Source organism: Neolamprologus multifasciatus, chromosome 13 (assembly GCF_963576455.1).
Source record: "Neolamprologus multifasciatus chromosome 13, fNeoMul1.2, whole genome shotgun sequence".
In the NCBI taxonomy this organism is placed as follows: Eukaryota; Metazoa; Chordata; class Actinopteri; order Cichliformes; family Cichlidae; genus Neolamprologus; species Neolamprologus multifasciatus.
In genome coordinates, this window is record NC_140451.1 from 10,682,340 (window position 1) to 10,696,633 (window position 14,294).

At 39.5% G+C, this 14,294-nt stretch overlaps 1 protein-coding gene across 1 annotated transcript in view; it reads right to left on the reverse strand.

Annotated features, from left to right (window-relative positions):
* Nucleotides 1-13,878, reverse strand: part of cdh23 (cadherin-related 23) — a 182,808-nt gene extending 168,930 nt beyond the window's left edge. Inside the window, exon 1 of the mRNA XM_085182044.1 lies at nucleotides 13,413-13,878. The gene's annotated coding sequence lies outside the window, so the exon portion shown is untranslated. The remainder of the gene's footprint in view (nucleotides 1-13,412) is intronic.
* Nucleotides 13,879-14,294: the final 416 nt, after the last annotated feature.

The window sequence follows — 14,294 nt, forward strand, 5'->3', positions numbered from 1 at the left end:
CCATTTTGTCCGTCTGTATCTGGAAGTCCCACAGGATCTTAGCTCGGTCATTCTCCACCACCCTTGGGGGCATTTCCCATTTTGACCTCGGGACTTCCAGGTTATACTCGGCACAGATGTTCCTGTACACTATGCCGGCCACTTGGTTATGGCGTTCCATGTATGCCTTGCCTGCTAGCATCTTGCACCCTGCTGTTATGTGCTGGATTGTCTCTGGGGCATCTTTACACAGCCTGCACCTGGGGTCTTGCCTGGTGTGATAGACCCCAGCCTCTATGGATCTTGTACTCAGAGCTTGTTCTTGTGTTGCCATGATTAGTGCCTCTGTGGTATCTTTCAGTCCAGCTTTGTCCAGCCACTGGTAGGATTTCTGGATATCAGCCACCTCCTCTACCTGCCGGTGGTACATACCGTGCAGGGGCCTGTCCTTCCAAGATGGTTCCTCGTCTCCCTCCTCTTTCTTGGGTTTCTGCTGCCTGAGGTATTCACTGAGCACGCTGTCAGTTGGGGCCATCTTCGTGATGTATTCTTGGATGTTCGTTGTCTCATCCTGGACTGTGGTGCTGACACTCACCAGTCCCCGACCCCCTTCCTTCCGCTTAGCGTACAGCCTCAGGGTGCTGGACTTGGGGTGAAACCCTCCATGCATGGTAAGGAGCTTTCTTGTCTTTATGTCAGTGGCTTCTATCTCCTCCTTTGGCCAGCCTATTACCCCAGCAGGGTACCTGATCACGGGCAGGGCGTACGTGTTGATGGCCCGGATCTTGTTCTTACCGTTCAACTGACTCCTCAGGACTTGCCTGACCCTCTGCAGGTACTTGGTGGTTGCAGCTTTCCTAGCGGCCTCTTCATGGTTCCCATTCGCCTGCGGGATCCCCAGGTACTTGTAACTGTCCTCTATGTCTGCAATGTTGCCTTCTGGTAGTTCAATCCCCTCAGTTCTGACTACCTTCCCTCTTTTTGTTACCATCCGACTACACTTCTCCAGCCCGAACGACATTCCAATGGAATGGAATGGGATTGGAATTGGAATATATATATAGATATATATATATATCTATATATATATCTATATATATCTATATATATATCTATATATATATATATATATATGTATATATATGTATCTATATATATATATATATATATATATATATATATATATATATATATATATATATATATATATTGCTCCAATTTAAGTTACCACTTACATGTTTATAATATTACTATTGGACTGCTTCAGGACAATGAATAGCTTGAACCCATATGGCTGTATGTAAATGGAATGTGGGTGTAACGTATTTGAATTATATGACTGGTGCTTTAGCATTTTTTTTCATAATACTTGTCCTATTTCAAAAGGTGTCTGCAGTATGTTTTATGGTGAACCTGGTGAAGCTCACAAGCTGAAATGTGTGTGTCAAATAATACAGCTGTCCTGTACACTACAAGTATTGCTGGAGCTCTCTAGCCATATAATACCCCAACACAAGCACAGGGTATATCACAAACAATCAACTCATTTCAAAGTGCTTTAATTCACCAGTAACGATCACCACATGTACTGTTAGAAAGACAGTTTTTGTGAGTTTCATGTGGTTGCTGGTACAGTAGGTAGCATAACAACAGCAGCGGCTGCAGTGTCTCCAGAGATGCTCGCAAAACAATGGGGCGACTTTGACTATCGTATGGACATATGCAGTGCAGGGGACACACTGAGCACTTCTGAACATTAGTTTTGTATGTTAAACTTTATGTTAAGCCATGTATTTTGAAATGTACTATGTCCATATCTCCATAATTCTTTCTACTGCCGTGCCTTGTTTCAGCAGGGCCTCACAGGTAGGTAAACTCATTTGGTGACAACTTAATTTTTGAGTGTTATCTTTTCCAAATCCTCCTTCTCCCTGAAGCCCACTGTGGCATTGGTAAAAATGGTGCAAATATAGGGCTGCTTTTCCTTCACGTATCTAATAGCAAAGAATGGCAAATGACTAAAGAGACACCAGCGTAAGAAGCATGGATATACAATTCAAATACTGCTGTGGCGCCATTAAAGGTGTTCTGTATGCAGTGGATTCAATTCCAGTGAGGCAGCTAAAATTTACAGGTGAGTGAGAAAGAAATTTCAAGTAAAGAATAGGCTGTCATTGCTTATTGTATAAATATGTGTGTGAGTGTATTTGTATGTGTATATGTCTTTATTTTAGCTATGCATGTGTGTCACTTTCAATAGGCACATTTGTTTTCATTTGGATTCTAGTTTCCTCGGCATTATTTTATTTCAATTCCTGTAACAATGCAGTCTGTATGGCTGTCACTATTATTTGTTTTACCTCATCCCTTCATCCTTTCCTTCCCCCCCTCTTTTATTCACATGAATTTATCTCTCTGGAACCCTGAACACCTGGCTTTCAGGGGAGTTTTGTTTTGAATCTGCCAAATACTGACATTTAGACAAGACCCTTACTGCCACATCTGAACACACTGAGCAATCCTTCACTGCAACAAATTTCCCCATGTAGGACAGAAGTCCTTTAATGCTGTGAAAGGAGGTTTCCTATGACAACCGAACTAGATAAATGTAACCAAACAGTAACTGAATACAAAACACATCAGTGTCATTATTTATAAAGGCTGATAAATTAAAATTTGATTGAGATGGAAGAAACACCCTTCAACCATCTTAATGTGGGATAATCGTCCACTAGAGGGCACTCTGCAACTTCCCTGTCGGTAACACAGGTGTAGAATAGCAGGAACACAACAACTAACTGATCCAAGCAGAGAGTGTGAACAAGAAACTCATGACCTCTCACAAAAGTATTTATAAACTCTACAGTCAAGTAAATAACTACACATAAAAATTATCGGGAAATCCGTTTATGTTTCATGTGTCTGATAGAAAAAATGGCGGTTAATAGTGCATCAGAATATCACATATTTAAATCATCACATATTGTTATTGGTCTTAATTGGTATTTGACACAATGTGTCAAACTTGTTAAATACAATACAGCTGAACCTAATGGTGAAATGTTTCTTATTGACGCTTGGGGCTGATCAATAAAGCCATTTCCCAGTTGTTACTCCAAAAAGATCTTAAGAAATTGTACAAAGAGAAGTGAGCAAAGACATTCTGTGTATTTTAATTCTTTTTTTGTAATCCCATTAAAGCATTTTCTATATGTCTGCAGTTCTATATAGGATCAAGTCATATTCTATCGATTCTCTTTGAGGAAAGGCGAATGCCTGAAAACAAAAAAAGAGATCTTTGTAAATAATTACAAAATAAAATTAATTAAAATAAAAATAACGAGGGAAATGTTGTTGTGAAAGATGAATTTGTGCATATCTGTTGTGCAATATAAATCATTTTTATTCACCCTGTCCTACATATTAATGGTGGATATTTACTGAAACTGAAACAGATCCCTCAGTCCATTACCTGCACACACACAAACACACACACACATACACACATATAATCCAGACCCTTCCTCAGCCTTCCTCCAAATGCTAACGGACATTTCTGAGATGACAAATGGGTGAATATGACTGACGGATACTGGTCGAGACTGACACATTAGATCTGAAAGCGTCGGGAGCAGCCATGGAAAATTTAAAAAAGTCTTACTGCATCAGCATCGCTGCTGTGACCTGGATGGATTCATTATTAAACATTCTCACAAACATGCATTCCCCCAAAAGTTGCAGATGGACAATACTGTAGCTGGAGAACGAGGGAATCTCACACATCGACCTGCCTCCTGTTTATCTATGTGTGTAACCTGGATTGTGCCTATCACTCCAGGCTCCTATCACAGCCTGCCCGAGGCATAAGCAAAGTAACCAGCTGCTAAGTACTGCTTTGAGCAAATGACAAACTTGAAAGTTATTCATAATAACTCTAAAAAATCAGTAAAAAGTGAAAAACTGCATTATTTAAATTTGGCAACTTTTATGCAGTGATCTTCTGCAGGAGCACACTGTTTCTAGTTTTCCAGTCTATGCTAAGAATGCTTCCTGTCAAAGCTGTGGCCCTTTTACTTAATTTTCATTTCTGTGAAGAGACAAAAGTTGCCGCGAGCTAAATTCGATGAGTAGGCTTGGTAATGAGCAACGACTGCGTTGGTCCAGCCAAAGAAATTTACACATAAACACACTGGAACAGTGTGATGCACCACAGCTCAGGTTGGTTCCAGAAAAAAATGTTTTACCTCAGACCCTTCAGGACATGCTATGACTCTATGATAACAGTCTGACCCCGAGGGACAAACTCGTGGAGCATAATCCTCAAAAACAACAAGCATACTCTTGGTTATGTTCCTGTTCCTGGAGCCTGCATGCTTTTTGCACTGTAAAGACTGTTGTTGAGTCCCCATGTCATAGCACGTAATGCCAATGATGAGCCTTGATATGCAAGTTGGAACTAATTATTAGAACCTTTTGGGTAGTGTGCTCCCCAGGGAGAGCAGATAACAGCTACGGGGCCCCAGAGTTCCTGTTCCACACACTGGTTTTGGTTTAGGAAGCGTGATAAAGTTTTAATGATTAGCTGCACTCACAACAATAACAACATTTGTAATAATGCAGTATTTCAAAACTTTTATCTATTTTTCAAAATTCCTGTCCAGAAATTAAGATGTCGGTCTGCATCAGCCACTGATTACTCCTATTTTTATACCAACATATGAGCCACAAGACAGTTAGTGAACCTACAAACGAATACACTGTAACTGACATACTGCTGTCAGCATGTGCTGAGGTACACTCAGCTGCTCCTGCACTTTGCGGGGCTCTCGTCATTCATCCAGCTGTGAGAGAATTTATGCAGCAGCAGATGCCAGAAGCCAGATCCGTTTTCACTTTCTCTTTCCATCGTGAATTATGACCATTTATGATCTCACATAGTTATGACAGTATTGGCCTCATTGTTAGAAGAAGATTTGACTCTCTGTCTGATGTTCACGCCTCTGCCTGCCCCTCAGCGTCTACAGTATCTGCGGTGTGATTCTTTTAGATTAATGTGGTTTTGATACATTTTGCCTTTTAGCTTCCAAACCTTGAAAATTTTATAGATTATTACAGACATATTACACATGTTTACATATGATGGACAACATGTCTGTGGTCAAAGCAATAAAGTTACTTTCGAATATACATGGACAATCTCCCTAATTAAACTATAGACATCAGAAATAGGATGATTTTACATGTTTTGTTTTTATCTGACAACACAGGGATGAGAAATGAATCAAAAATAATCCAAAACCAGCGTTTAGAAGTTCAGCCCCATGTTTGTTAATTCTGTGATTTTTTTTCCCTTTAAAACATATTACTGTGTGTAGTCACACTATGTGTATTATGTATGTTGTTGTAATACCATGTGTGTTGAGTCTAACCTGTCCAGTCTGTAACATGGAAACATCATGAAGGAAAAGTCAAACACTAGCCGACTGCACAACTGAAGCATTGTGTTCCAACAAAAAATGCTGCATCCAAGCTTTGGACACGTAACAAAAAGAAGGAAAGCTCAACTCAAAACTCAGTAAAAAATCATTTCAACAATGCTTGTGTAGGTTTGTAGTTTGATTAACAGGTTTAATGCTTGTTTCATGGCTTTTGAAACACATTATATTATAAATTTAGCAAAAAGAAGCATAAATAAATGTATACTGTATTCAAGATGGCAGGGCAACATGGCCGCTTCCACAAATCAACTGTGTTTTTTTTAAAATGGATTAATTTTAAGTTTCTGAGAACGTATCAGTTTTTCGAAGATCTAATCACATAATGTGATCTTATCACACAAGCCAGTTTGTCTGAAATACAACATATTCCCTACCCCTCTTGTTATGTTGTAGTGCAGCTTGAAACATTAATGAAAATGAAATGGTAATTAGATTCGTTAAGTATTTAACTCAGCCTATTGTGTGAACATGTGCAGTTCAACATGCATACAGTATGTATCACTGCAATCACTTCACAGTAGGGGAGTGTGGGAAGGTGAAGGGTTGCAATCAAACTCTGCATAGCTCCACGGGAACGCTAACCATGGCCACGTGTCTTACACACTCCAAACTTAAAACCAATTGTTTGATAGCAGACTTTGTATAAACGATGTACGAAAGCGAAACTGGAGAATATTTCTAAGCATGTTTAAGTAATATGTGTCCACAAACAAAAAAAATCTTTGTATAATCAAAGACACAGATTTAAAGAATATATTTGTTATAGTTTTTAATATTAACCAAGTTTTTAAAAACTGGAAAAACTGAACTCAAAATGTGCCAATTAAACTGCAGAGGACATGACTCAGCAGGAGGTGGTCCTCAAACCAACCTGGGTCCTTCTCCAGCACCGTCCCACTCCACTGCTAATACTGTCACCATCTATCAATCCTTCACCACCAGCTGCCCAGTTTCTGTCAGAGCTACTGTTCATCTTCTTCTTTCTCCCATTTCTGTTTTTTCTACCTGTCTTTTCCATGTTTTTAACTTTTTAGTCATCACACTTTTCTGCTATTAGTGTTTTTCGATTTTTCCGATTTACCACACAACTCGATTCTGAAGTGGGGTAGTCCAGAAAATGTTTGAGGGCCGCTGTGGTAAGCTTTGGAAGAAATCATATCTACTAAAATATAGATCGGCAACACAAAAAATACATATTTTTAAGGGTCGAGCTCTTTTTATTTGTGGGTAAGTACATCTCATTGAAACTACACTTCAAAAGGAACCTTGGGCTGTTCTTGAGACTTGCTTGTCGTGGTTAGAGGAGCTTATCTTTACCTGTTAATGTTGGATCACAAGTTTCTCACACTTACGCACACCACAATTTAAGTCCAATAGTCCACTGTTTAATATTTAGGGAAACATTTTTATACATGTCGTGGTGGTAAAGTTTAGGATAGCGGTGATCTATGTCTGTGTAATGATTTACAACCCCACAGTTTATCTGACAGTGATATACCTTTTAAGGCACCATAAAGTTAAGAGTAATATCTGAACCCAGTGTGTTCTGTCCAAAGAGGCTTGCCTTCCCACATGGTATCTCCTGGCTTACACCACTCGATATTATTGATTACATGGCAATTGTGTCTGACTTGCTTTAATCTCAAAGGCACCGTTTTCAGGGGAGAGTGTTGGACCTCAGCAGGCAGCAAAATCTGGGTTATTACAGCAAATCAATGAGTGATTTCGGCTTGCCCTTGGTGCTCATAAAAAAGCCATCACTCATTAGCACAGTGATCACAGACAGATTAGCAGACATTTGGCTTTGTCAGGGAGGAGGGAGGGGCAGCACCGCTCTGATGAGCTGAGTAATGTCTTCCTTCCCGCCCTCCTGATCTCTTCATCTCCAATATGACATGACTTTCTGAAACCCTTAGTCAGCAAACCTCACTTACATGACAAGAGTGCAGTGTAAACAGGATGCCATTTGGATTGCAGGGCATGCAGTGCTTTCTGAGTAGAAATTGTAATCAAACTGGCACAGATCCCTGATTATGAGTGAACTGATTTCATCAAAGTTTGGAGAAAATCAAGCCAATAGCCACTGAGATACTATATCCTGGAAAACAACACATGTCCAGCAAAGTACCTAACAGCATTGGTAATTATCAAAATCACTTTTTATGCTTCTGTAATGGTTAAATCCACCAGTGTGAGCAAGCATTTAAATTAAAATTATATTTTTAATGCTCAGAATTTTCAAATTTACTGTTTTACAAAATAACATTTTAAAAATTAAAGGGTGTTATTTTTTGATTAAGATGCTAAATTACAGTTGTGTACTTTCAGTCCAGAACAGAACAAACTAGCTTTAGTGGTTAAATGTTACGCTTGATTAATTGCAGAGTTCTCAGAGAAGTCCGGGTGTGCCGGCTCGAATTTGAGAATAAAAATGTGAATTCTGTTTATTATTTGCCTACTGAATAAAAATGTATTATTTTTTTTTTTTACTTTTAATCAGTTTTTTGACTGATTTTTTTTAAATATTTCTGTTTTATTGTTTTTATGACAGTGACCTAAGCCCAGTCTTCTAATAACCATGTGAGTTGTCATTCATATGCACACCAAACTCCAAATAACCACAAACCTTAAGGAACTGGAGAAAACATAACATAAGCAGCTTCCAGTTCTCAGATGGTCCCTGCTGATTGGCTTGTTCAGAAAGCAGCTGGAGTGAAACCTCCCTTCAATAAAAGATCACTAACTCCCCACTAGAAGATATGGGGGACTGTAGATCACATGCCAAGACAACACTGTTCTTCCAATGGAGATGCCTGCATCGGCTTTGATCCTGTATGGGCTGACAGTAGTGCCTTGCAAAACACGGTAGGGGAGAGGGAGCAGCTTACACAGAACCTGAGGAGATGGTAATTATCCAGAACAGCACGGGAGCACTGAATGGCGCAGCATTACACCAGCCTGTAACAAAACGCTTGAAAAGGTGCAATTGATACACCCTGTCCCGTGTTGACCAACACCACAACGTGTGAAAAGCAAATTACCATCAACACTGGGTGCAACAACATTCAAATGTATAATAAGGTTTTTCTGTTCCTAAATTCAGTGATCACATTACAGTTACTAATAAAACAATTATGGTCTTGCTGGCGTGACCCAAGAGTCTGTCCTCAGCATGTTCAGTGTTACATGGGATAATAACAGTAACTACAGGGTTTCAAGGATGTTTGAGCAGGGGCAAGGAAAGAGTGCAAAAATAGTGTAGTGCTTAAAAGAGACATCTGGTGAAACATTTCACAACTCAGTTAATTAACAAGATGATTCAATATAAGAAAAAATTACCATCCCAGAGGCATTTTACATGGAAAAATCTAAAAAATGAAATGCCTAACCATGAAATGATTGCCAGAAATCCAAGTTTCTTACAAAATTGAGAGTTCATTGAACTATCTCACAAATCTGTAAATAAATAAAATGTTAATTTCCATATTTAACGATTAATTTGCATCTTATTTGCTGGCATTTTTTTATTGTTCAAAAATGTATTGTTTTGGGGGAGGGGGGGGGGATCACACTGATGATGCAGAAGTCTCCAAAACTCGCAAAAACTGCCTGCATCAAATATGATACTCAAAGAATTAAGGGGTTAACAAATATGAAATAACAGCATTACAGCCAAAAACCAATAAAAGCCCCTCAGAGGCAAAGTTCTGCAGTGAAAATCACTACCTGGGCTCAGGGATCATTTTTAAAAGTCTAGTGAACTGTTAGCAAAGACAGTGTATCACTCCGACTACAAATGCACTGAGAGTTAAAAATGGTAAATGGTAAATGGCCTGTATTTGTATAGCGCTTTTACTAGTCCCTAAGGACCCCAAAGCGCTTTACACGTTCAGTCATCCACCCATTCACACACACATTCACACACACACTTAAAATTCTAATATGCAAAGAAGAGAAAAACATATAACATAGATCCACAAAAGCTGCTGCCTTCTGAGCTCATCTAAGATGGACTGGGATGAAGCTCTGGAAAATCCAGTGCGCTAACCAATCAAAATTCGAATACTTTGGGGAAATCACGGAGGCTGTGGGCTAAAGAGCACAGGGACAAAAATCAACACCTGTGACAGAGTAGGCATGTGTTATTACAGTATGGTAAAGGAGCACATTTGTGGATATACAAGTCTTTTAAATGTTTAGGTGATTAAATGCTTAAGCGTGGATGATAAATGATGATGACATATGTACGCTATGAAAGCCAAGAACGGTTCTGAAGGAATGTCTTTAATATTAATTTCCCAGAAAAAGTGAGAACAGTTGACTAGATCCATATTCGACGCAATGAAAAACAAACACAAAATGATGCACAAAAAAAAAGTATCGTAATGGGCTTTTGTGTGGGGGAAAAAGATAAACATTACAGCTCGTTGTCTCATAAGATTTTCATTTAAAACACCACGGCAGAATCAGACAGCTGTATCTCCTCCTGTCATCTCCTTTTTCCTAAGTGCACAGTGACAACACAATCTTAATGCTCTTATTTTAGGCTTTTATGTGGCATAAGTATGTGGTGTGAACATAATGATATACTAGGTGACTTTTTTCTCTCATCCATCTACTGCTAAAAAGCCAAGATCCATATACTGTCACGTCCTTGTTGTTCTCAATTCCACTTTCATTTTACTCGATCACAATGTTTTTTATCTCCACTCCTGTCAGCCATACAGTAGATACCCTAAAACAGCTCTTTTAAATTCTTTCCCTTCTTTTTATACCATAATCAGAGAAATAACGCACCATCTATTTCAATATACATTATATTTCCCTCAATTCAGGGCTAACCTCTGATTTCAGGGCACACATTTCTGATTCTGTGACGCTAAACAAATTGAACTCCCCCATAATCTGAACTGATTGCTTCCTTCCCAAATTTTCATGTCAGTCATAAAACGCCTGTATCGTCACCAGGCTCATTCTCCACTTGGCCTTCATGCGCCGCGATGAGCTTGGTAACGCTGTCCCAGCAGAGGCCCGAGAGTATATCAGACAACATAAACACAGACAGCTGTGTCACAGGGCAGCCGATAGCCTGTAGAGACTCATTCATCTCCAGTTGTCTCTGTCTCTGTTAGGATACAGTCATGCTACTCTGCCTGCACTTGACTGTCTATTCTGTTTGAAAGATTAAAACACAACATTTAGCAGCTCTTCTCCGACACAGATGACCTTTGCATCCCAACCATTCACCTCAACCAGTCCTGCCTCCCATCTTTCCTCGCCCTCCCTGTCTCTCCTCCCCCTCCATCATCTTCCATTCTGTTCCACTCCGACTTCAGGGCAGTATTCCAGGCATAAATACCAACAACAAGGATTTGTCACAGAGCTGCCATTAAATTGCTGTTTTGTTTGTTTTACATGGCATGGTTTATTTCCAGGGGAGAACGCATTTCAACATGGTAAATGCTACTGGCTTAGATATGAATCCCCAGTGTTTTCACTACAATGAATAAAAAGCTTCAGTCTTCTCCGTAGGGAAATTTCAATTTCTAAATTCCTTCATAATGTTTTCACACTTACACAATAAAGAATCAATACAGGGATTAGTAGCAATAGACCAGAACAGGATTATTGTGGATTGTTGGGTTTACAACCAACTCTTTTAGCCATCTCCTTCACTAAGAGGACAATGTCACTGATCTGATCAAATATGTGCCTTTTGTACACCATTACAAAGAAAAGCCTGTGTTCACATCCGTAAGGATGGCAGCACCTGTAAAACAACTGGCTGAGCAAAATCGTCTCCTCTTCCCTCTCCTCTTCTCTAGCCTGTTTTCTTCAGTTCTGCCTGACTGCCTTAACTGATTTAATGACCACACGTAGTTGGACCAGGAGAGAGGCTGGTGCAGAAATTGGAAAAGTGGGAAACATGCAATGGCTATAATCACAGGGAATGTGGTGTAGTTATTAAAACTGAAAGTCAAAAGGCCGGAAACCTTTCATCTGTGAGCTTTGTGCTGAAAGCTGTCATATGGAGAGTTTATATACATGTGCACTGTACAAAGATGATAATTTAAAAAATCTGTTAAACTCAATTCTGACTTCTAGAAATCTATTAATTCAAAATAAACAAACATACCAATAACTAGTACCAACATTTCAGCCATCACTTCTTTGTCACTCAAGAGCAGGTACACAGCCTGTTCAGATGCTTTTACACCTGATAATTAACAGCAGCCCTTTCCCAGTGGTTCCACTCACAATTTCCACAGATTAGCTGAGCTGCAGCAATTATGCCAACACCACAGAACAAAATGACTTGCCTCATTTTAATATCTATCACTTTTCCACACTTCATTATCTTCCCACCTTTTCCTCTTACGCAAGTTTACCTTTCTTAAACTTTACAGTACTACAGCTTTTTCCTTGTCTTTATCCTCTGCTCTGCTTCCTGCCTGAGACCTCATACAACAGCCCAGTACAGTCACCATATCTGCAATTCATTCCTCTATCCCTCATATTGGGTTTCATTTGAGGCTGTCAGTCAAGGCGTCTGTCAGATATGGACTCTCCGTTTCACTATTTTTCTCTCCTATTTTTGAACTTAAAGAATGACAGTGACTCGGAAAGGGCAACTGTCAAAGGCGTGCTTTCCCCACATAATGCATGAAACACTGAAATAGTTTCTCTTCAGTTTATCACGCGCAGAATATAAAACATGAGATTCTTTGAACAGAAGGTCACATTCTAATGATTGATTTAAAGGCTTATGAAACAAGCAAATATAGTTTTTATGGTATATTTTAACATTATAACCAAAGTCACAATAGCAAAACAATTATATTTGCACTTACATTATTAAGACAGAATATGGGATTACCAAGGCCAAAATGATCTTGCAGTGGATTACAATAAAAGTAGTGACACTCTTTCAGTTCTCAGAGGCACAAAAATCTTGGTGACTGTTTAATTAAATAATCCCGATTAAAACTGCAGCTGCTGATTACAAAGTTTAATCTGAATTATACTGTTTAAGGCAAAAAGATATTACTATATTAGCCTTGATCGCAAGTGATTCATCATTACTGCTAAGCTTGCTCACATAAATAAATACATGAAAACACATATAAAGTGGATTTCTGTCCACTTTATCAGGTTTACAGTTTGAAAAGAACTTGATTGAGCTACTCTTTCCTCATAGTCACATATTTCACTTTGCTAGAGGCAAGCATATAAAGATGTCATTCAGCTTCATAACAACCACAAGTACACAGGCGCTACTATGCAAAGCTGCAGCATCACCTATTTATGAAGCAAATCCACACACACGCATTTATATATAAATATAAAAGTTCTAAGTAAGCGTTGCGTCGCAGCGGTGTTCAGGTGACACATGAATAAGTAAGTGGGCACCGGGGCGCTTCCCAGCAGGCACCTCTAGAGTCGCCAGGGCTACCTGAGATAACGCCGTACACCTGACACCTCTGCGCAAGAATGCACCCTACCTCACATGTACGGACTCTTTAGTTACTCTGACAAAATAACGTAACAAGAAGATGCAGCAGCAACAGTTGGACGGAGGCATTACAGAAAACGACCCAACTTGAATGAAGTGCAGTTGCTGTTTAATGTCCAAAATTTCTGTAAAATTCGACCACATTAAAATATTAATTGCATCACCAGGCAACTAGTTCCAAAACTCTTCTTTGTGCGGAAATTGAAAACGCACTGCCTCACCAAATGCCGAAGTCAGAGACCTATATGTGAGCATAAAAAAGTCGCAAATTGCGGCACATGGTGATTTAAGTGCTAGAGCAGATCACGCAAAACATTATTAATAATGTGGAAACCTCTCTCCTGTTGCAGTCATCACTCCATTTCTGCTTTGTGTCCACAAACTCATAACTGTGTGATCATGTCATTATCATATTGTCCTACCTTCCTCGTCCGTGTCCGTCGCTGGCTGGGCGCCTTTAGACTCGATTGCCTGTCCTGCTGTGATGCGTTACCAAGTATCTGCTCCCCTCTCCCTCTCTCCTTTCTCCCCTCTCCCTCTCTCTCTCTCCGTGTCTCTCCCGTTAGCTTTACTCTATCACCACCAACGCCCCGGTGATTGCAAATTTCAAATCTCAGTGTTCAAAATTGCCACTGCAAACCCACCAAGCGCAGCATAAATCATCTCTTCTCCGAAGCTCCCATAATGTCCAGCGTTATACCCACTGCTCCATAGCCAGGGTAGCACTCCAACAGGCACCATAACTTTTAAATATTTTTTTCTTTCACATTTTTTTCACCTGTTTTTCGCATAAGCCCTCGAGCACAAATCCTTTCCCATTTGTCACCACATGATTTGCATATTATGCTTTTATTGGGGCATTAACTGACTGCAGCTTCTTTTGCAAAAGCAAGCATACAGGAATGGCCCGGCTGCTGCGTTTAGGTCAATGGAAAAATGTAAAACAGATATTTTGAAAATCATCTGCGCGCTTCACCAAAGCAGAATGAATTTGGTGCGATTACACAGATCAGTTTATGAGCTTCTACATAAGCTCATGAGCTGATATATCGCACAGATTAAATTTGATATCAGTTAATCACAGAGCTCATTGATAAGAGGCGAATAGTCAGTGCGATACCACCACCTAGTGTACATTATAGGAATTACACGTATTACATATTATAAGAATTGTCGAAATAAGGCAACCTGTGACACCTACATGAGAAAATTATTGGGTTTCTCTCTTTAGTATTATAGAGGTTTTTGTTTTTTTTACCCTAAAATTATAATTCCACGAATACGTTACAACTTCAAACTGTAAT